This window comes from Xyrauchen texanus, chromosome 28 (genome assembly GCF_025860055.1).
Source record: "Xyrauchen texanus isolate HMW12.3.18 chromosome 28, RBS_HiC_50CHRs, whole genome shotgun sequence".
NCBI lineage: Eukaryota > Metazoa > Chordata > Actinopteri > Cypriniformes > Catostomidae > Xyrauchen > Xyrauchen texanus.
In genome coordinates this window covers 10,529,383-10,553,120 of record NC_068303.1, presented here as the reverse complement: position 1 = coordinate 10,553,120, position 23,738 = coordinate 10,529,383, and the positions used below count along the sequence as shown (strand labels likewise).

Here is a 23,738-nt window from a genome sequence, read left to right as displayed (position 1 = left end):
AAGGAGAAAAAGTTGTAATCATATTTAAACAGCAATTTAGAGAAGAGAATTGATCGCAAATAAAGCATATATTGGTGTGATGACAAAGTCTTCTTGTTGCATCATCATTGATTCACCACTGCAGGGATAACAGTGCCTTGGTCATACCATTCACTAGCCTTTGATATCTACTCTGCTGTGTCTGCACGGAGCTGTTTTAAAACCAATACCAGTGTCAAGGAGGCTGTGCCACTGTTCTCCCAGACAAAGCGTTTTCTGAGATGAGACTACAGCGGTTAACGCATACATATGTAATTGCACTTGCTCACACACTGCTGCGTACCATTGCTGTGGCAAAGAGTTGCTAAGCGTGGCACATGAACGAGACAGAGCAATATGCTGATTCAACCTCAACTAAACATGCTCCATTTCAAACGATAGAGGAGGATTTTTACCAATGATCAGAGTGTATCACCAAGACATTAATGGGGCTGAGAAAGTTTGACATTTTGTGGCTTTCCCCTAAGACCCAATAAAATAATATTGTTACTGGAGAGAGAGAGAGCACGCCCTGCCCTCCAACCACTCCTATAATTAAGAGTGAATACAGTCCACGGGGGAGAATCCTGGGGGCCAACAATATCAATGTTATGATTGTTTCTCTAGGCGCTGCTTACTGGCCCACATCATTGAGAATACAGGACTGTTTTCTCTGTGGCGCCTGTACCTTTAACTGTCACCCAGCTGGAGACAGACATGCGTGGGAGATAATAACAGCCCCTCCATAAGCTTCCTGATGCATTAATATTGAAGTGCAGCTAAGCACAGGACTAAAGTGGCCCTTTACAGACAAGCCTGACAGTCAAGGCCACATAATCCAGCAGAAAGAGCGAGAGAGAGAGAGAGAGAGAAAGTATATTTGGAGCCACTTGAGTCCTAAGGACATGGTTGTAATTCCAAAATAGGGCCCTCTCTTTATGCTCTGCCTATGGGAAGAGCTGGTAAAGTAGCCTATGTCCCATACACATAATAACAGAAGCAGTCACACCTCATCATACTGTCCAGGTGCCAACTTTCCCAGGACTTATTTCCCATGAATTGGCCAATCCACATTTCCACGTCCCACTTTTAAGCAGACAGGAACCTTGACAAACCATCAGTCTACTGACTAGACACCAACTGTACTGAGAGGAACATTATGGGTGCAAACAATTATTGATGCTAAGATCTTCATCTGAATAAGGCTTTCTTCACAAATTGGCCTATTTGTATAATGCAATTAAAGCTTTCCTTCCAGAAATCTGATAAAGAGACAAAGCATCTTTGGTGTCTGGCTCATGTGCTGAGGGTGGGACTGTCACAGCTGTATGAAGAAGGAGAGGAAGTCACTGTGGCATCATAATTATGGCATCTTCAGTAAATAACAGCATCTCTATTTCCTGTACACTGTTGATTTTCACTCATGGATTTGTGCCTTTAATGCATCAGGCTGATTTTTGATTGATAAATAAATATATATATATATATATTTGCATGAACAATGTAGAACATGTTGAAGTTGTGGTGGTCACTACTAAAATAAATTTATTCTTGGAAATAGTATAAAAATATGTAGACTCTACCCAGAAAATCCAGTTAAAATCCCCCCTGCTGTTCACACCTCTTAAAAAAGGCGAGTTCCTCACAGGAGGAAAAAAAGTTAATGAAATGGGTGTGAAAAGATGTAAAAAGCTGGTAGGGTAGAGTTTTGGTTCATGTTGCTGTATATGAATCATGGGACAGAAGTGTGAACGTGTGAAGAGTGAAGACGATAGAACAGTTTGCAAATCAATGATTTCAATGTTTTGTTCAAACTTTTAAGAAATTGAGAACAGCAGTCAGAGCACACATTTCAAACAAAACAAATACTTCTTTGAGACAACATACATATCTAAATATATATTTTTTCAATGAATGTTTCGGTTTAATACAATTTAAACTGTATTGACAAAATTTGAGGCAAAATGTTGATTACCACAGAAAATAATTTGCCTTTTTCTAAATTTATTTTTTAGTGCAGAAAGGCACATAGGCCTAAAATGATAGTAAATGGGTACACAAAACATCAACTACACACCTTTTCAAATATAAAACCACAGTACTTTACATTTTATGTTTATAAAAACATAATACACATTAACATGACTCTAGTATGAGTCACTTAGTTAATATCAGTAACCTTGTCAGTGTAAAATGATCCAGTGTATTTGACTTCATTGTCATGACGACGTAACGGCAGTAAACCATTTAGGCCTAAATCCCGGTAATTTTCGCATTATGTAAAGAATACCAATAAGAGAGTTGAGATGACATTGAGTTTTCAATATTCACCATTGTCTCCTGTTTTTGATCAAGCCATCATGTTATCCTGTACTTGATCTGACGTATGGAGAAGACACGATGCACATTCCTGTACATTTTTGAAGCCGAGAACAAAAGCAATTTGCTAAACTAAAACTAACTTTACCATGCTACTGTAATCTGTTCAGCATGTATTAGTGGATTAGATTGTAAATTCAAAATGACCTGTATTTGGGCATTTTGATATGTTTGATGGACAAAACCATTCCAAAGACCTAGTGACACATGGTTATGTGATGCACATATGAGTGATCATTCAAATAATTATACAAATGTGTTTGTTAGAAGTTGATTAGATATGCAATGTAAAGATGAGAAATTGAGGTGTGTAACTTGTCCTGCACCGTTTGTTGTAAACCTGTCAATAAGGTATTAAATCAACCAGCTTAATAAGGAGAGGTGCACTCTGTCTTTTATAAGGGATTCAATGTAGGATGTTCACCTGGTGGGTGAAAAACTGGGCTAAAAACAAGCAGTCATTCAGTAACAGTAATTTCAGAAAATTCATAGGCATACCCTAGTAACCATCCAGAGCACCCTAGCAACTTCAGCAAGTAAATGGTGGCTAAAATAATACTCATTCAACATCTTTTGGCAGAGCAGCTTCAACATTTTTATATGCTTACCTTATGTGAAGAGGGGTTTCGGGGATAGAGAGGAGTCAGGCAACAATATAGTAATATCTATAATTACATTATATATCTAAATCTGGCTGTCACTTTTCCTGAAATGGCCTCAAGCATGCGCTCTCTGAGGACAGATTTTTCAGACATTTCTGAAGTGGCTTTGGACCTCTGAGGAGCAGCTAAAACAATACAGAAACATGGGATATTGTAGTAAGATAATTCCCTGCCAAACTACACAGAGATAAACAGCAAAAGCTCTGAAGGACTAATGTCATTCTCACATCATGGCCTGTGGATTTTTGTGCATATTCATTATATTTTCACATTGTTCATTAAAGTTCATGCTGATATTGAAGGTTTGTGGTGAAACTGAAGAGATGTTTGCATTATGCTCCATGCTCAGATCCACACAGCGATTACTATGTGTGAGGCCGGAACTGTGTCAGTGACGTTGGAGAAAGTGGTAATGTAAAGGTGTGATCTAAACTCCCACAAGACTGCAGATGCAATACCACAACAGTGCAGACGACTCTGTCGCTCGCAAACATGCACACATCCGCCCACATGCAAGAGCAAATCGCAATAACGCTCTTTTTAGTGAGGAGACAAAGGAAGTGAGGTGAAGAATAAGGAAGAATTGTTCATTTGTTTTTTCTGAGTTCTGACTAGAGGGACAGGCCCCAGGTTTCCGGCCATGAAGTAGGGGTCTGCCACACATTTGGGCTCAGAAAAAATACTGATTAACAGTTCCAGGCTTTGAAACTCTAAGTTCCACTGGAGAAAACAAAAATGTAGGAATAGGCCAGTTTTCCCCATATGAAATATTACCCATGTAAAAGCTGGGCACTAGCACACAAGCATACATATTTGCACAAACAAGTGCACAGCACTTTCACATGGTGTCGTCTTTTTATCCCCGACTTGTTACGACAAAGACCCTTGACGTTTTTTTTTCCAAGATACTTGCCACAGCAAAAGGAAAGGGGAAAATCAAGCAGCTCTCTGCCTTTTTCCATGTCTGTCATAATTTGATAAGTCCCCTCCATGGGCATGTTCCTTTCCAGAGACAGGTCCGTAGTGGAATCTGACCATGAATTTCCAATTCTCAGACACACAACTACATCACAAAGGCACCAGAGTGGGGATAGAACTGCTCATTCACAATTTCTCAGTCTCTCCCAGCACAGGGACAAAACCTCTCAACACGAAATTAAGATAATTGTTTTTCCAGTTCCACTGACATGCAGCTGAGCCTTTCAGTGTGCCCCAGTGTTTCCTGTTCAGCTTGTTCCGTACCATGTTCATACCATGGCCACATTCAGCTCGCTGAGTCACGTGTGATATCAGAGGGCTGGAAACAGAAAAAAGAATTTCGGCTAAGGTATGAACAACTGTTTGGCAAACAACTTTAGTAGTCTGTTGATGGAGTAGTACAAAACAGCCTCTGTCTACAGGTGCTCCTGTGAACCCCTGAAAAGATCACAACTTAAGAGCCAAGAATGTTACAGCACAGACCTTAAACGGACCATCTATGTTTACTGCCACATTGAAACTACTAAACAATTTCTGATATCACAACCATAATGATTAAAAAAAAAAACATTTGCATAACATTCAGACAAAAATATGACATTGTGTGTTTGAGTCATTCTTAAAGCAAAGTATTGTCTATCATCACCTCACCATGTAAAAACAGCATCTTCGCCCAGACACAAATTAAATGATTCAGTCTGAATGGCTATTGCCTTTCAACAGGCAATTTCCCTTCTGATTTCTGTCTGTTAAAAAAATCACAATGTACTCCTTGTCTGCCACATTCAAAGAATCAACATGAAACCATTTTTTACATGCAGAAACATGTAACTGTGAGCGACACTGGATAAGAGGAAAGTTTAGTTGATTTTACAATTTGACTCTCAGGGGGAAGGCCCTGTCTTAAAAGATCTGATCCAGACAGTGATGCGGTTGCTTCAGCCCTTTGTCCTTAGATATCTGTGCAGTAATGCTCTCTATAGCACTGTGGGAAGGTAAGTGTGGAGAGAATACAATACAGCCTGAAAGACGAAAAAGAAAATGATGATCCTACAAAATCCTGAGATGGGAGTCTGTTAAGTAACACCCAGAATGCACCCTTATGGTTCTCTGATAATACAGACCTCCTCACAAATGGAGAAAACAGGGTGTCACTGGGCTCCACCACTGAACTTGGTTGAGAACCTTGCTGTGAACTCTGTCATAGTGTGCATGCATGTGCGCCCACGGATATGTGTGTGTGACTTACATAACAGTTGCTGCGCTGTCTCGCTGGGATGGAGGGGTATACAAACTCCACTGTGAGACTGTGTGTCAGAGGGGCGGAGGGGTACACTAGCTTCTCTGTTAAGTGTCTGAGGTCACTGCTGGCTCCCATCACAAACAAGTCCTCATCATCTGGCCCTGAGCATGAACACACACATGAGGCTTCTTGAATGTTTTGAGTGTGTGTGTGAGTATGTGTGTTTGTACACATCCCTTATGGGTATGTGTGCATCCCAGGAGAGCTTGTTTGTACATTTGTATTTACATTTGTCCCTGGAGACACATCAGACTAGGGGTAAGAGAAATAAATAAACAGGTAAAAAAAAACGCATAGCAAATATGACATGGTAGGATTTTTTTTTCCAGAGGCAAAAACGGATATATGTTTTTCCGCTGTTTCAGCCTGCAGTCTGGCAGCTGAGATCAGTGGTGTCATTGATGAGTGATATTCCTGCCCCACTGACACTAAAGTCCAGCAACCTTAGAAGCATGACTGATTTTGGTCTCTAAACTCAAGTCCCTGGGATTCCACAGAAATCATACTACTGACTGATAACTTCAAATGTGTTCAAGAATGTGTTTTAGTGCTGTTACGTTTCCTTGTTGTCCGCTCCGTATTTTCCATCTCACCCGTCACCGATCCCGGTCCATGTCATGTTTTCCCTGTTGTCCGCCCTGAGGCTCACTGTCCGTGTGTTAAACTACATTTCCCACAATTCCCGGCCTCCCCCACTGCCTGCACTCATCATTGTTTTCACCTGTGTCTCGTTCAGTCTCCACTTTGTCTGTGTATTTAAACCCTGTCTGTTTGTTCACTCTCTGTCGGTCGTTGTTTGTGAATGTTTCGTTTCTTGCATGTCGTCAAGCCTGGTCCGTGTTCCCTACCCGAGTTCAGAGTTTGTTTCATCGTGTTTATATCTGTCTCGTTGTGTATCAGTTTCCTGTTTTCCCCACGTGGACTTTTCTTTGTGTTTACCTTTTGTTTATTCTTAATAAAATACCACGTTTGGATCCGCACCACTGTCTGTCCTGTCCTGCTTCCACACCCAGCATAACAAGTGCCTAGTCTTTACCTTGTATTTTCCTTAAACATTTCATTAACCTGTAGCCAGTAAGTAATCAATAATATTTGCGAAAATGGTCCAAGAAATGCAAACTGCTAAAGCTGCCATGTCAATGCAGCACCTGATAGAGATGCCAGGCTATAAAATGAAAGTAGTTTTCGGGTGATATATATAAAATTAACAATCAAATAATATGTAATCTCTATTATTTATGAAAACTGCTCAAGATGCCATATTATTGCAGCACCTATAATCTAAAAGTAGTTTTGAGCTAAATAAAGAAAGGAACACCCAAATAACGTAATCTCACATATTTACGAAAATGTTTCAGAGAACCAAAAACAGCTAAACTTGCCACGTCATAGCAGCACCTGATTTACACGTCTTACTATAATCTTAAAGTAGTTTAGTGGTAAATAAAAGGAACACCCAAATAATATGTACTCCGTAATATTTACGCAAAAGGTCAGAGAACTGCTAAAGCTGCCACGTCATTGCTGCACCTGATTTACCATTCTTACTATAATCTAAAACAGGTTTGTGGTAAATATAGAACAGAACACAAGAATAATACCAAAAATGGATTGCAACACTTTCTAAGCAAAACAAGTTTGAGCCCATTTTAACCCAGATTAGCTCTCCATGTACTGTGGAGCTGTAGTGAAATGTGACTACATCAAATCTTTTCAAGAATCTCAGACACAAACGTCACACATTCTGAGTGCTAATACGGATTTCAATGAAAAAACTTATACCATTGTTACTGATTTAGTATTGGTTTTTGCATATTCATGCTGAGTAAAATATCTGCAGAACCCGCTTAATGAAATCCAAGCATGCTCATTTATTTGCTGAATAAGCCTGATTCAACATCCATTCTATTTTATTTGAGCACTGTCTGTATTTTGTCTGACATGGATAATTCTAGCATATGACTTCTTGAAGATACGTTTTGCTACATGTGCAGTGTACTGTCTGTATTATGTCCATGACAACAGCTGTCATTATTTTCTGGTATTCCGTTATTATCAAAATGTATTCTGAAAAACATGAGCCCAAAGAAATCCATTTCATCTACAAGACAGAATGCAATAATATTCTAAATCAAACTTAGAAACCCTTTGTTCACCCTGTGTATTATACAACCAATCCTGTTCCCTGACACATCAGAAATCTACCAACAGCTACTTTACAGTTTGCCATTACCAAAAACAATTCCTTAACCAGCGTTTAATTAGATTTGGATCAACAAATGGAGAGCAAAAGACAGCCTGACCTGCCAGCTCATGAGGTCATTGTGTATTGCACACACAAAAACATGCATACATGCAACTAAATACTAAATAAATTTAAACACATATTCTGTGGTGTTGCATTGCATGCTAAAGAGCAGAGAAGTAAGGTTGTGCAAGGGGGCAATGGAGTGTACCAGTTTATATATATATATATATATATATATATATATATATATATATATATATATATATATATCACTATTAAACGAGCCATGAAGGGGCCACCCTTGGTCGTCTCGGAAGGAGGCCCTCCAGCCAGGAATGTAGCGGCCCTGCCGCCCAGGGCATCAGGGCGCCGGAGCCACCTCACCGGAGGAATTTCCAGTGTTCATATAAAACTGATAATGGGATGTGTACACAGCAGGAGTGGAAAATCAGAGGTGCGTTACGAGGTTTTCTACATTCCTCCCACTCCATGGGCCAGACATCCGTGCCCTGCATATGCTGGAGCCCTGGGATCTGAGTGTGAGGATCTCTCTGTGTGTTCATGTGTATGGGATATCCCCACAGGCAGTCTACTGTATATTTTTTAACATCAACATATAATGTGAAATTCTGAGCAAGTATATGCTAATACATTTACAATTCAGAGATGGAATGCCAGAAGACCATTTTTCTTTTTAAATATGGGAGTGTGTAGGAGACCAACTTAAGTTGAGACAGTGAATTCTGTTACTTTGGTTAGTAACAGAATTCAATAATACACATAACGTATTTAAATGACAAAATATTAGTAACAGCGTAGGTTACTGTTTACTGTACATTCGAAAAGCTAACCAGTGTAGCCTTTGGCAGCTTATAACAAGATACAAATAATATGTTTTCCACCTCCTATTAACAGAATCCACATAAGATCAGAAACATCTAAGATAAAATTGCTATTTCTAGCTCCTTACATGCTGTTACCAGGTGGATTGTATTTTATAATGAATTCTATCTAGAAAATCTAGTCAGATAATATTTTTTCTCTAGTAAACCTTTAAATATATATAGGACAAAGGAAAACCCCACTCTTAATGAGAATTTTGTATTGTTTTCCTTTAAAAAATTGTTTTTATTAAAACAAGATATATTTACAACACTGCATAAGATATTAGGCTTCATTCATTGCTTTCATGCCAATACCAAACACATAATCCAAAGTATTTACATTGTGTTACTGACTTTGAGTAACTAACAGAATATGTTGAAAATTACATTATACAGTTTGTATTCTGTAATCTTTAGTGGAATACATTTTTTAAAAGTAACCCTCCTAACCCTGAATAGAAAAATATATTACATATCAAACTGACACTTTTCCTACCCTCCAGCCTGTGTTTTAGCCTAATGCCAGCTGAGGTTATATTCTTTATGGCCACATCATGACTGATGCAACCATTGACTGGCTCCACCACAATGCTATATTAATTCAGTTCAACTGTAAAGCCAAAAACTGATACCCCTTTTCTCCAAGGATGCCAATTTCACTTCCAACCTGGGCAGCCTCTGCCGTCTCCACAAGTGATAAATGCAGACAGAAAGAAAATAAAGATCTAATTTCTTCCACTGCTGAATGGCTTCCTGCTCAGCTTATGTTAAGTGAAGCTGTTCACAGATGGATGAGTGGCAGTCACCTCTCCTCTGTGCCACAGGACACTCTACCATGTAGTGGCAATAAGGAATGGACAATAGGGATAAGCTCTCTCTGTTATACCTGCCCTTAATTTCATTGTTGTAGGACTGCTAATCTCTTGCCAATCAACTTTTGCTTATTCAGACATTTTATTTAGATGCTTACAAAGGGCAAGGGGCAAAGGACAGCCATGTGTTTTGAGTGAAACGGTGAACAGTTCATGACGAAACATAATCTACGGAATTGCCTGAATGCAGCTTCTAGCTATGCAAGCTCAATTTTGTGTGTTGTTGTGTCAGACCGTAACTCATTACACAACGCAAATAGGCGTTGCATTCTCTATGTTGCATAGGGGCACAGTAGCGGACTAGTGTGAACTGTCTGCTTCAACGGTGGGTTTTCTCTTTGATAAGAATATTACTTAACAAGTAAGTTGAATTCAATATATTTACCTGACTAATAACACATTCATTTTAATAGCACAGACTATTAAAGATAACACTTTCGTCCAATTGATCACTGAGGTATGTTTCCAAGTAACGCAAGAACAGGTTAAGCATGTTCAACTGTACCGCGCATTGGTCAAGCGCTCGCATCTACTTGTGAAAAGTATGCTTGTGGTAGTGCCGATACAGGGAGGACCAAGGCAGCACTGGAGCCTTGGAGGAGCAAGGCGGAGCTAATAGATTGGAAGACTGAGGCAGAGCTAGTGGTGCTGAGGACAAAGGCGGAGCCATAGGGATGGAGGTCACCGGTGGAGCTGATGGATCGGAGGGATGAGGCGTAGCCAGGTCACTGACCAAGGAGGAGCTGGAGGAATGAGGGACCCCGATAAAGCCAACAGGCTGAAGGACCACAGTGGAGCCAAGGGAACATAGGGCCGAGTTGATGTCGAGCATGTCGAGGCTCGGTGGCCATGACGTTGGACTCCGGCTCGGCGGCCATGACGTGGAACTCCGGCTCGGCATCCGCCTCCCCCACAGTGAACATGGAACCAGTAATCTGCAGGGCAAGGTCGATATACTGAACCAGATTGAGGGGACTGTGACCACCAGGCATAAAAGAGGAGATTGGCTCACTCATTCTAAAACGGAAACAGTCCTAGAGGGCAATCTCATTAAAGTCAACCTGGTGGGCCAGAGTCCTCCACATAATCCTCCAGGGGATGTTTCCACTGATGTAGGCGTAGGAGTTGGATTGCTGGGTTCATTGTAGGTCAGGTATTTCTGTAACGATGTTGCTGGCGATGATGATGATAAAGACGATGACGATGAAGTGCACATTTTTTCCAAACGTGAAATCCAAAAACCCTAACTATAAATGTGAACAAAATACAAAACAAGAACTTGACTATAAACTTGAATTGACATAAACTTGACATAAACTTAAACAGACATAAACTTGACTTGAATATAAACAATGACTTGGCCTAACATGACAACATTACCAAACACAATACCTGACTTAGGACAATGGAAACAAATATCCCATATCAGTTGGGCTCTATTGCTAACATTTATTTGAAAACAGTTATGAATAGTTGTGTTGTCAATATCAAATGTTATTGTGACATACATTGTAACCAGTAAAAACCATGATGGCATCACACACAACAGAGTTGCGTTCAAAAATAAGAAAGTTGTCTATTACTAGCTCCAAATCTGCAACTGTGAGGAACTAGGAATAGCGCTGAGATGCGTGACTGATGAGATATTGAGAGCATATGACGAGCACGCGTGTTCGCTTTATGAGAGCGCTCATGTTGAAGGGGAAGAAGCTAATAGCGGTCATGATCGCTCAAACAGTCCCTATCGCTCCACACACCGTCTGATTGTCACGACTCATGTTACATCACGCATACTCAAATTTGTATTTGCATGTTTATTTGTTGTTTAATTTGTTTTTATGCCCATTTGAAGTCTCTTTATTCTCTCCGTGCTCACTGTGCAGTGAGTCAGAATAACTTCCATACTGACTCTAGAAAATGGGCAGCTTAATATTCATACACATATTATTCGTACACACGTTTTAAAACAAACCTTCATTTTCATCTAAATTACAGCATGACTGAAAGTTGAAATTTTTGAATGCTTAGAATTGCCACCAATTCACCCTCCAGTGGCTACACTGTATGCTTCAAGGGCTGAGCAAGCGCACATTCATTGGAGTAGCAGTGCATGCGTGCTTCAAAAAAGTTCAACCCTGAATCTAGACACAATTGGCTGATCGCCGATCATGGATTTAAGACAAAAATTGGCAGATTTAGGTCAGTGGCTGATCGATCGGTGCACCACAAGTTTCTGGCCTTATGCTAAAATGTGTGGCGGTCCGTAGATGTCATGCCCAATGCAGTTTAGGGTCAGATCTGGGTCGCACTGTAATGAGCGCTGCAATGCTAGCTGCAATTTTTCTGTTCTTCACTTATTTACACACTCCTGTGTCTCCATCTCCACACACATGCCATGTACCCTACGGCAGCATTCACAAACTCCTGTGGTTTTTAAATAGAGCAGCACAATCTCAGTCACAGCAACCCATAAAGGCCGCCTCTCCATCTGCCTGCACATTTTTTTCCAGTTTCTTAAAATTTTCTGTCCATTCTTCTCTCTGACTCATCTGATGGCTCCTTCCATTCATGGGCTAAAAATACAAGTGTGGCCCTCACCTTGCCTCAGTGTCAGAGCATTAATAGGCTGAATAAACGTCAGCTGCTCTTGTCTGCTCTTTAGTGGTTTAAGATTCAGGTGAGTTCCATTAGAGTAACCTCTCTCTATCTCCATTAGTCTTATTATTCTCTGTTCTGAAACCTCTAAATAATTCGCATAATAAAGAACTGTCTTCCTAGATCACAGATAGGTTTTATTTCTGTATCTGACAAACAAAGGAAAATTATTATATCTTACCAACTTCCTCCTCCTCTGCTTCTGTTTGTTGCAGTACAAAAAAAATAGTTGTGGTGTAGCAGTTAGCACCAATGCTCCAGACACTTTGACCTGTGGTGCTCATGTGGGAGATGAAGGTTCAAATCCGGCATACAGCCGGTTTCTTGTCCCCTACAATTCTATTGATAAAATGTGAGCCTGATCTATCTGAGAGAAAACATGTCTAAACCTAATTTTAAAACAGGGTCTGATATCTGTTCACTTTTAACAAAACAATAAAAGATTAAGCCAAGGGATAAGGGTGGGTTCAGGCAAGGCCGTCAGAAAAATGTATGCCTGCGCAATAAAAGTCTACAAATGTACATTACTAAATGTCAAATTTGTACCTGGGATTGAACTGGATCGTAAATTGCTTTTACTTGCTCGATCATGACAAACTTTTCTGGAGCGAAAGCTGCCAGGAATGTGGTTGATTCAGGCCAGTGGAGACAGGTGATCTCACCTGTGATTCAAGTGTTACGCCATGGAATAAACCCCACCAGTTTCCTGGCTGTTCTTAAGCATCACACTTGCCTCTGCATGGAGTTCCACACACTCTTTCTAGCTCTCCTTTTATATTCACTTCTCAAATTCTGGCTTAAATTTTCCAAATCTGCAAGCTTTCTCACCTGAGCACAGGCCGTGTCTTTGTATATCTCTCATCTTGGAGTCTCTCACTGTTGTCTTTTCATCTTTTCAGCTGAGAATGTCATACATCTCTCTCTCTTTCTCTCTGTATGATGTCTAAGCCGACCCCAGGCCTGGGCTGATGTCAGTGGGCCATCTGTGTTTCGAACCCTGGGGCCCAAGTGGCAGAGGGCCACATGCCTGCCTGCCCACTTCCTGAGCTCAGCCCACATGTTGGGCCAAGCCAATGAACACACACTTACAGTTTAATACACAAAAAATGTACAGACACAAGAAAGCTGCTGGCAGGCAGAATTTAATAACAACAGAGTACACACTCAAACATTCAAATCTACATTAACATGCTATAAGGCACCAGGTCAGCTTGACTGAACTCCTTGCCCACTCTCTCCTACTTTATTCATGTTTATAAAGGCACCTCTTCATGGCCATTCAGCTGCACTGCAAGAACTACACACAATCAGGAGATTGCATTATTACTAAGAAATCATGGATAAATCATGATTATTGGAATCTAACAATTTGATCTTGCCTTTTCTCTCTCTCTCTCTCTCTCTCTCTCTCTCTCTTTCTGTCTCTCGCTCACACTGAAGTGTAAGTCATAGAGTGCTTGCCCATTTGGCAGACGTTGGGTTTTTGGCTATGCAATATGGATCAAAACTCATATCTCAGGATATTTAGGCTGAATGGCGATACACAATATACACTACCAGTCAAAACAAATTTAAACACTCATTCTTATTATATATTTCTATGCCTATATATATATATATATATATATATATATATATATATATATATATATATATATATATAATTTATTATTATTATTATTATTTTCTCCACATATTAGAATTAAGTCATCAAAACTATGGAATAGCATAAATGGAACTATGGGAATTATGTTGTGACTAAACAAAATCCAAAATAAATCAAAACTATGTTAGATTTTAAGAAAGTATTCACCCTTTGCATAGAATTTGCAGACATGTACTCTTGACATTTTCTCAACCAACTTCTTGAGGTATCACCCTGGGATTCTTTTTAAACAGTATTGAAGGGGTTCCAATCTATGTTGGGCACTTATTAGCCTTTTCTTTATTATTTGGTCCAAGTCATCAATTTCAAAAACTTTTATTTTTTTTATTACATTTTAGTTTTATAATGAAATTAATTTATATGGTGGCACAATTATTTTTGTATCTACAAAACTAATTTAAAACATTTAAGCATACACCTTCAGATCAAAAGATATTTAAGATCATGTGAAACATTTCAGTCAAGTGTTTCAAAACTTTTGACCGGTAGTGTATATCTCTATATTTTCTAAGAAGTGGGCAAATGTTCCGTTGTAAGTCAAAGCCACAAGTGAAATGATAAATGAAGCATGCAACGGGCTTTGTTTCGGGGCAGAAGACTTTTCAGGCTGCGAAGGCTTCGCGGCTGGGGTTGCAGCAGTTATTATTAAAACTCCCACAATGCACTTTAAAAACCAGGGAGCATCGTTGCTCACTATGTTCCCTTACCGGAAATGTCCTTGTGTCTTCTGAAGTCTCTCAAATCATTAGATGATGAGCACAAGTGTAAAACTATGAGGTCCAAGCATTATTTTCTCTTAAAAAGAGATTTTGTTTTTAATGTCTTTCTTTCATAATTACCATGAAAGTGAAACAATCTTTTAAATATTTAAGTTTTTAGAAGAAGGTTTAAAATAAACTCCTTTATATTTTTATTACATTATGCCATTTATCTGGTAAAATAGACCTATTTCACAGACTGTGATGATGCGTTTCTGCCATATTTATCAGTGTAAATTTCGATTATTGAGTGTACATTTAAAACATCATGATTTGTGCTATATTACCCTGGAATTAGTTTTAAAAATAAATTACCACAGCTGTGAGGGGGTTTCTATTACAGCTGCTGAGAGACTGACAGTACATTTGGCATCTTCTCCCATTTTACTGTCTTAATCCACCACTCTCTATTTTGTCCTCTTCTGGAAAGTCATTCAAAAGTAATAGTGGATTTTTTTTCTTTTGGCCTTGGAGCAAATGGATAATGAAAATAATATTTGCTGTGATCTCCAATTCACTCCCATCCACTGCTGTCGAAGTTTACCCTGCAAACGTTTACTTCGCGTTTTAAAACACAGAGTGTGAAAAAGGTCTATATTACTGTACATTTGAATATCTTCAACGAAAATAAATGATAGTGTCATTTATACAGTAACGTTGCTGATTAATAACAGCTGTGCTACAATGCACAAGCTCGTTAACGTTAACGTAATAAGGTGATTGAGTCATAAGTGTCACAATGTTCAGTGGATCAGTACCCTTACCAGTGCCCGAATTAATGTTTATGATATACTGATTCAGGACATAGGGAGCTAGGGAGTTGATTGAGACACAGGGTGAGTTTTCTTTGGCAGTGTGGACCGGCGCTTTGTCTCCCTCTATGTTGCAGAAGAACTTGTGAGCGAGTGGGGGCGGGGTTGCACAAAAAGTGTGCGAGAAGAGAGATGCAAACACGGCATGGCTATACGGAAGAAACGGGTTATGTAATGCAACATCAAACTATATTGATATAAACAGTATTGTCTCATCCTATAGCTCATTTGAAAATATATAGATATATCTTAAAAAGTTGATATACCGCCCAGCCCTAGTTGGGTGTACAGGTCTCTCTGTTTGCTACAGATCTGGCACTCGCCAATAGCGAACAGAAGGTATGGAGAGCTTAGCCCAGTCAGAGCCAAGGCCACAGACAGAGAGGGGATGCAGTCAGGGTCTGTCCAAGCTCCATCCACACACCTCCAAACTCTTCTGGCACTTAGATCAGTGACATTTGCGTCACACGGCACAGCTAGAGTAGGTTTGAATGAAAGCCTAAGCTTTCATTATGAAAACCTGGCCATGCTGTTTCGATCAGACCCTGCTGCATTTGTCCTGCAGTTGCTCAAGTGCTCAGCTACTGTTTCTTATGATAGCAGACATTTCACCACTGACAAAATTGAGAGAACTGTTTCTTCTGGCTTTGATCACTGACGGTCCTGTTCAAAATAGAACAGCAGTTTTAAGTGGGCCATCTGCCTTTAAGCTACTGTACAAAAAATGTGATTCGTGATGTTGTTATTTTTTCAAATACATGGAAAAAGCAAACAAACATTAATATCAAGGATATTTCGATATTTCAAGGATAAGCCTCAGAATGAGTCAAACAATGCATCAATCATGGTTTTGTTAAATGTCATGTCAATTAAAATAAAATACAAATTCTGAGGTTTTTGGTATGGTCTCCCTGTAATGTACAAATAAAATAGCAATAATCGAAAAGAAAATGATTAATTAAATAGAAAAGAATAGTAAACAGGAAGAAAATATGCAGCAGCCCCTAAATATGTAGACCCAGATATATGTAAGAATAATGAATTAATAGAATAACAACATTTACTCATACAAAGGTCGGAGATGTTAATAGGGGGAAAATGCTTCCTACCTGTGCATCTCTCTAATACTGGTCAGTGGGCTGTCTTGACTTTTTACCTACCCTGATGGTATCTATTAAACTATTCAGGAGTGTCAATGCAAACCATTGTTGGGAGACAACTAAATTCTTTGCTTTTTCATTAGCAACTGTCAAAACATGGTACTTGAGAAAAAGGGGTCTCTGTGTAAGCACAGAGACACTTTAGAAAAAAGGAAATGATCCGGGAGGGACGAGCATGTATGTGTTGATCATCTCTTTTGCTCATCTTCAGCAGAGGGCGGAGAGCCCTGGTGCAAGGTCATAGGAAATAATTCCTCTCAGGTGTACAGGTGGCCTCGTCCTGCCATCTGTACTCTACAGTTCTCTATTCATTTTAGATTATTTTCATCTTCAAATGGAGCTGTTTTCAACTCAGCCACTGAATAGTGGAATTTATCATCAAAACACTATTTTGTAATCAGGTACTTAACTGTAAATGGCTGATTTTAATCAGCATGTGAAGACGGTCTGGAAAATGTGTCATGATAAGAAGGAAAATGCATACAAATAGGTAAGCCTTCTGGTGGAGAAATTATTTCATTCAAGTAAACTATGAAAAGAGGAACTGTATAAAGAAAGCACTATACATAACGACTGTGTAGGACACACAAAAGAACCGAAGGTCAGATGCTGAGTAAAGTGCCATTAAGCACTTTGAAGGCTGAAAGTATCTTGTTGGTCAAATAGTTATATGGCATTTTTACTATTTTAACACTAAACAGAAAATTGGGGCAAAAAAAGGAGACCCCCTTCTGAGGACTTCTGGATGCATAGATCTATTATGTGTCACACACAAACAAACATTAAAAAAGACTCTGCGGTAATCAAATAATAACAAGATGCAGAGAACGCAGTGCCCCAAACCTGAACACAATCACTTCCTGTCCCACTGCCAAGGCAGAGCAACTGATAAAGTGAGGTCTGTATCAGGTTGTTGTGGACAAGGGTCCAACACCACATTACTAGCATGCTTACATGCGGACAAAGCTCCCGCTCTGGTTTATTTCTGACACCAAAACAAACAAACCAAAAAAAGAAGATCAAAAACGAAATTATGAGCTGGAACCTCTGGTTAAATTGACATTTTAACATTAAAAGTTGTATACATTAACGTTAGTAAATGTATTATTAACACAAATTCACAATTATATTTTCACAAATGAACATTAACCAAGATTAACAAATGCAGTAAAAAACAATGTTCATTCTTAGTTCATTATATGGAATGCATTTAGTAATGTTAACAAGTTGAATTTTTTGTAAAGTGCAACGGATCCTCTACGCAAACATCACACAACCAATCCATACTCTGCTCCTTCAGAGCATTCTCGCAAGAAGTGTTTTATATTCAGTGACACGCGTCTAACAGGGCATTTCCAGAGTGAGAGAATCCAGAGCGCTGAAATTATAAAGTCTCTGTATTTGTGAATGGAAAATGCTCAAGCACACTTGGCAGAGAGTTTCATTCCATTGCTATCAGACAGGAGTATTACAATTCTTTCTCTCTGCACAAGCAGACATACAACAGGAGAAGGATAGGAGAAAATGCAGAGGATGTGCTGTATGACCTGCAATGGGGGACTCATCTCAAGGTCATTGTAAACTCTGAGCCAGGTTCCCCTGTTGTCTTTGTTTCTGAATGGGACTTAGTCAATATGCGTGTATTCTATGCGTAGGAAGAGCGAGCCAAACGTTTCTGAATTAAATGATTCTCTGAACTGGCAGAGAACAGAGAAGCTGGTGACGTTTAACTAGGGGTGTTAATGCAGAGATATACATGCGTCTGTGACAGCCGCCGGGTGTCTACGTGGTGTTTCCCTGTGTTACCATCAGAGTATTCCCTCACATAATGAACTATGCCATGATAATAAAACAGACAGCTGTGTGTGGAGGGGTTCACATGTCTGGCAATAAAGGAGACGCATTCTTTGCAAACAAGCATTTTTAATAATTTCAGGTGAAATTGATGGATGACGCGAGGCATGACAACCCAAGGGGTTTGGGGGGGTATGCGAGGGGACAGTCCTTTGCAAGCTTCCTACACAGACACTGAGGATGTGTGATCAATGGAAATCTAACAGCTACATTACATCCACAGCTGTAAAGGCATAACAACAATTGTACCATCTCTTATGTGCACTGCACCAAGCACCCAGAGAAGGAGAATGAGGCAAAATAGTTACACAAAGGGAGAAATGAAAAGACAAGCGCTCTCTCTCTCTCTCTCTCTGTGTCTCTCTATCTCAGGAAACAGATTCCTATCAAGCACAAGGTTATTTCACTGTGTTAATGTTATTATCAGACAGAGATGGCAGCAAGAGCTAAGCATGCGAGCTGTACGAGAAAAGCAAGCAGAGCCTCAGTCACTGACAGCCTACTGCAGACCAGCCTGCCATGGACAAACAGCTAACACACGCTCCTCTTTCAGCTCTACTTTAATGCCTGTCCTTACGATAACATCAGCCCCCCATCAGTTTACAAACACAGACAGGGATGTCACCATACATTGAGAGAGGTACGAGGAGGAAAAAATATGGATTTGTGAACCAACCTGGCTTCTCAAGGTCTTTGGTCATCCACAACATTCCACTGATCTCGAATTCCCCTTGTCCATTATAGGAGGTCAGGAATAAAATGCCAGCCAGCCGCAACTCCCATCAATCAGAAGGCTCTTGCAGCTAGAGCGTATACTAGGAGACCTACTGATGTAAGCTAGTCACCAGAGAAAATACCCAGTTGTGACGCATATCCAGGAACAAAAATAGCACTGGGGCCCCTAGAGGGATTATACAACATACTACGCTTAGAGGTACTTTTGCAGTCCCAGTTCAGCTTGGCTGTTTTTTTGCCTTCTCACAAATTACGCTTTAATTCTCAAAAGCTCAACCTGACCCCAAACAAAGGGGTCAGGGTGCTTAGGGGAAAAAAAATCCCAAGCAGCCTTTTGTTTGTTTGCATCAGAGTTTGCATGTAACGCCACGGAGTCTTATTGAACTATGCTTTTATATGAATGTCTGGCCTCATTGACTTTGACCCGGGGATTGTCCATAGAGTGTGTATAACAACACGGTATCACCATTCACCCCTCCCTCCACCCCCTTCCCGCAGGGCTATAAATAGCTCACAAGGCTAATTCTTAATAAATCCCTTTGTAAATGTGCTTTCACTGTTCACTCTTGGCTAACCCAGACACTGATCTGATTAGCTTATAGATCATGACGTGTAATTGTGAGTCTGTTTGAGTATGCGTGTATTTAGCAAGGGTAATTTCACCATAATGGTACATTCTGTGACATCGTACAGGAGTGCACTGCGGCAATCCCAAAGAGAGGATCTTGCCGAGCAGAAAGGGGGAACCAGCCTGCTGAGCAAAGACTTCCGGCCACCCCCTCACTGCAGAGAAGATTAATTCAAACATATGCTAATACAGTTACCTCCACCACCGTCTGTCATGAGTGACAGCGACTCAGCCCTTTTTGAGGGTCCCCTGAATGAGCTCTCAGCTTAAGAGTTATAGCCACATTCCCCACAGCTGCAGTACCATTCCAGGGAGCATTTACTCAAGCTGCAGGGATGGCATCAAGCTGTCAAGAGCCGCTGAGATAACGACCATCCTGGTTATCCCAAGATGAATCGGTTAATCACATCTGTAAGCTAAACATACACAGCTATTTGGCAGACTTTTGCCCTTACCACAGAATCCAATTTACACAGCTAAATATATTTGACCAGAGCTGACCTCAGGAGAGGGACTCGGGTGACTAGCCGAGAATCTGGCCAACTAGGAGCGAAGATCCCCTGTGGCATCTCCCACTCAAATGGAGGAAATAAAAAACAGATTGATTGAAACTGGGTCTTCAGGGGGTTCTCACTCACTGTCTGAACAAGTTTCTCTGAAAACAATTCTCCTGGTAAACTCCCTCCAACTCCAATAGAGCACCACATTAAAATGTGTTTTGATAAGGAACAAGGGTCTGATTTGCTGTTTAACTGCACTTTATTGCAAATAGATGCTGTAGAGATTGAATATGTATTTCAAGACTTTGAGATATTGGATATGAATTTAAATACACTTTTTTCATGTGTTTTACTGTAAGATTGGGAAGTATTCATTAGAATCACTACTGATGTACCTCAGAAAGGAGGCTGACTGTGGAGAATATGGAGCAGGTTTCATCTACAGAATGTTCCAGTTTTTGTTGTCTTAGCATGTTCTATCTATCAATTATTCTTTCACTAACTGTGCATGCAAACTTACTGTACATACATAAACAAATTCCTCCTAAATTCAATAACCAATAATAGTGGATTTCTTCTTGCTAAACAAGGCAGGTGAATTTTCATTAATATTTAACTTCTTTGAATGTGATTGTCCTTGATCTAAAAACAGCATTATAGTCCACAATTTGCACACATGTAGATGTACTTTAACCCAAGTCATTACTGATATAAGACAATCTGCTGAGAGCCAAAAATGGCTGCAATGCCACTAATCTGATGGACAGCAGAACCAAGCAAAAATTAAACGAGAAAGCGTCGCACTGGGCACACTGCCAATAATAATGTCTTGCTATTTTGTCTTGTTTTACAGTTAATTTTTGACATATTTTTTAAAGACATATTTATTTGATAAGCAAAATAACAAAACAAGAATAAACTATTAGCCAATGAGGTAGGGAAAATAAGCAAACTTTTGTTAGATTACTGTGAAAATAAGACTTAACATTAAGTCATAATTTTAAGTAAATTTATCTTGGATGTTTAGATATTTTACTGGAAAAAAAGACAAAAATACAGAGTAAGAAAATTATTTTTTGCCTATCGGGGTCATGTTATTGGTCAGTAAAGAGATAACAGTCTAGGACAAGATCTAGTGCAGGATGGACATCTGACTGTTTCTTTGCATCATCCTCAGTGAGTAAGCAGGCTGATGGCTCTGTGACCCAGGGACAATAGGACAAGAACAAGATCTCAGCTGGCATTAGTGCTGAATGAACAGTTTAATTGCTGAGGTACAGCTCTGGACCTTTGCCAAGTTGTGAGCGCTCCTCTAATCAGCAGACTGCAATGAGAGCAGGAACACAAGGGAAATGAAGGATCCTCCCATCACAAGAGTGCACTCAGTTTTCCTCACCAACCCGACAACTGGGATTTGCCTGTATTTTCCCCTTCCCATGGAAATTTTGTCTCTTTGGTAATGACAAATCTATTGTACAATCTACTTTGAGAAGTGCCTTCATTGTCCTACTGCTATGTCGGCAAGTCTTCAATTGCAGTGACCCTCCTAACCCTTTGAACTTTTGTATTTTTTAACATTAGACGTGATGCAATTGATTAATCATGATATAATCATAGGAGTCGCATTACTACATCAGAAACCACTGAGAACTCTGAATGGTGATTAAAGTGTCAAACTCCATTTCTCATATATTTAGCATTTAGTATGAATTCTAACATGAAACGAATCTGTTCCAAATAACGGTGTCATTAATGGACAGCTTTTTGAGAAAGGATTATATTGGCAAGAAAAATCAATTGAAAAGTTCCACCAAGGTGTTTCATGCAGTTTATCTCAAGTCGACTTTTCATGTGCAGACAGAAAAAACTCATCTCTCATAGCAAGCCAGAGGTAACTCGACAAGGTTTATCGCCAAATGCTAATGGCATGCTGTGGATGCCAATAACCCTCTCATCTCAGTGTTGATACAATGCATGATAATAGCAAAAAATGTGAAGTGATACAGAAAGAGGAAAAAAGAGGGAAAAGCATTTGGCTTTTTATTTATAGACATTACAGCGATAATTCTTTAAATAACAGTAATTTATACCATTTTTTTTAAAGTAAAAGAGACCAAAAGTTAATTGTGAACTGTAATCACCCTCATTATATCTTTACTGCATCAAAAATGTATATTAAGTAATGCTAGAATAATTGTATTCCCACAGAGGTGTATAAGACTTATAATAGCTTCTGATATCTTTATCAAAGTGGTTTCATAATAATACTGAATTATTAAACATTTCTCTGTAACAACGCACTTGCGTCATACAACGGCTGGAGATGTATTCTTTTTAGTCTATTTATGGAACTGTAATGAAAAGGCCTCTGCTTAGAATGGAAATAAGGGATGCTTTGTTTCTATGCACTGGTGACAACAGAAGTTTGTGCCTCCAGGAACCATCAATCCTCCAGTGCGGGGAATGTCGAGGGAGCGAAAAATTTTATATAACTCTAAATAAAGCAGCAAAATCAGTAGGGAACAGTCCCGAAAGTACTTCTCCTGAGCCTATTTTACTTTATCAGTCATTTATTCAAGTTTGCGGAAGTACAGTTTCTAGGGGTTTACAAAGATGCTAAAAAGAGGGAAATCATGCAATAGTAAATAACTAGAGCAGAGCAAATTGGAAGGCAACCTGTGCTGGGATTGATTTTGTAATGCTGCACAGTACCTTTCATCTGATCCCTCGAGCACACATACAGTAAATTAATCACACAATTAGAGCATGTTAACATGTCAACAGTAAAGAGAAGACTCACAGATTCAGTAAGTGATTAACCTGAATTTAGTCTGGAACTGAGGCACAGTGCATCAAAAGCACTGTAGTTTTCAATTTAACACAAAACATTACACAGATGAAATACATACATAGTGTTCCTCTGTACAGAAAGTGATAATTCAACTGCAAATACAACATGAGGAGATGAATCAGAAATTTTTTTAATTCTTTTTAATTCAAGATAAATGTAACCATATCCACAGTAACCATGATGAACCACAATAAAATACATTTGGCCTTGGACTTTTTTCTTACAATGTAGGCTATACAGTATATGATTTATTGTACTGTCTATAACAATAAACTCATGTTTTAACAATGTAAACTTTTGGACACTTAATTCACAGAAATGTATGATTGTCAATGCACTATAACAAAATATCAAACCTAGTGCCATCTGCAACAAACGATGAGCTTTCCTCAAATGCCATTTTAACAAGGACTTTTAATCATGTGGGGTCTCAGTGATTTTTTTTAGAGGATATATGGAGTCAGTTTCCCTTAAGTTCACAAAGATGTCCTAGTATAGTAACCACATTAACTGTGAACATTATATAAATGTTTGATCATCAGAAAATGTCCTTATACATTTAATCTTAACTTTAAATAATATAACTATTATATATATATATATATATATATATATATATATATATATATATATATATATATATATATATATAATTTGAAACCATGGTTTCCTGACATCCCCTTTACAGCACTGCCATATACGTTACCCATTTTTAATTTGTATGTAATGTTGCCGTTTTAAAATACAATAATGTAAGACTGATCATTTGAGGAAC

General features: G+C 39.2%; 1 protein-coding gene across 1 annotated transcript in view; it reads right to left on the bottom strand.

Annotated features, from left to right (window-relative positions):
- Positions 1-19,056, bottom strand: part of LOC127621985 (transcription factor HIVEP2-like) — a 49,255-nt gene extending 30,199 nt beyond the window's left edge. Inside the window, exon 1 of the mRNA XM_052095825.1 lies at positions 18,926-19,056. The gene's annotated coding sequence lies outside the window, so the exon portion shown is untranslated. The remainder of the gene's footprint in view (positions 1-18,925) is intronic.
- Positions 19,057-23,738: the final 4,682 nt, after the last annotated feature.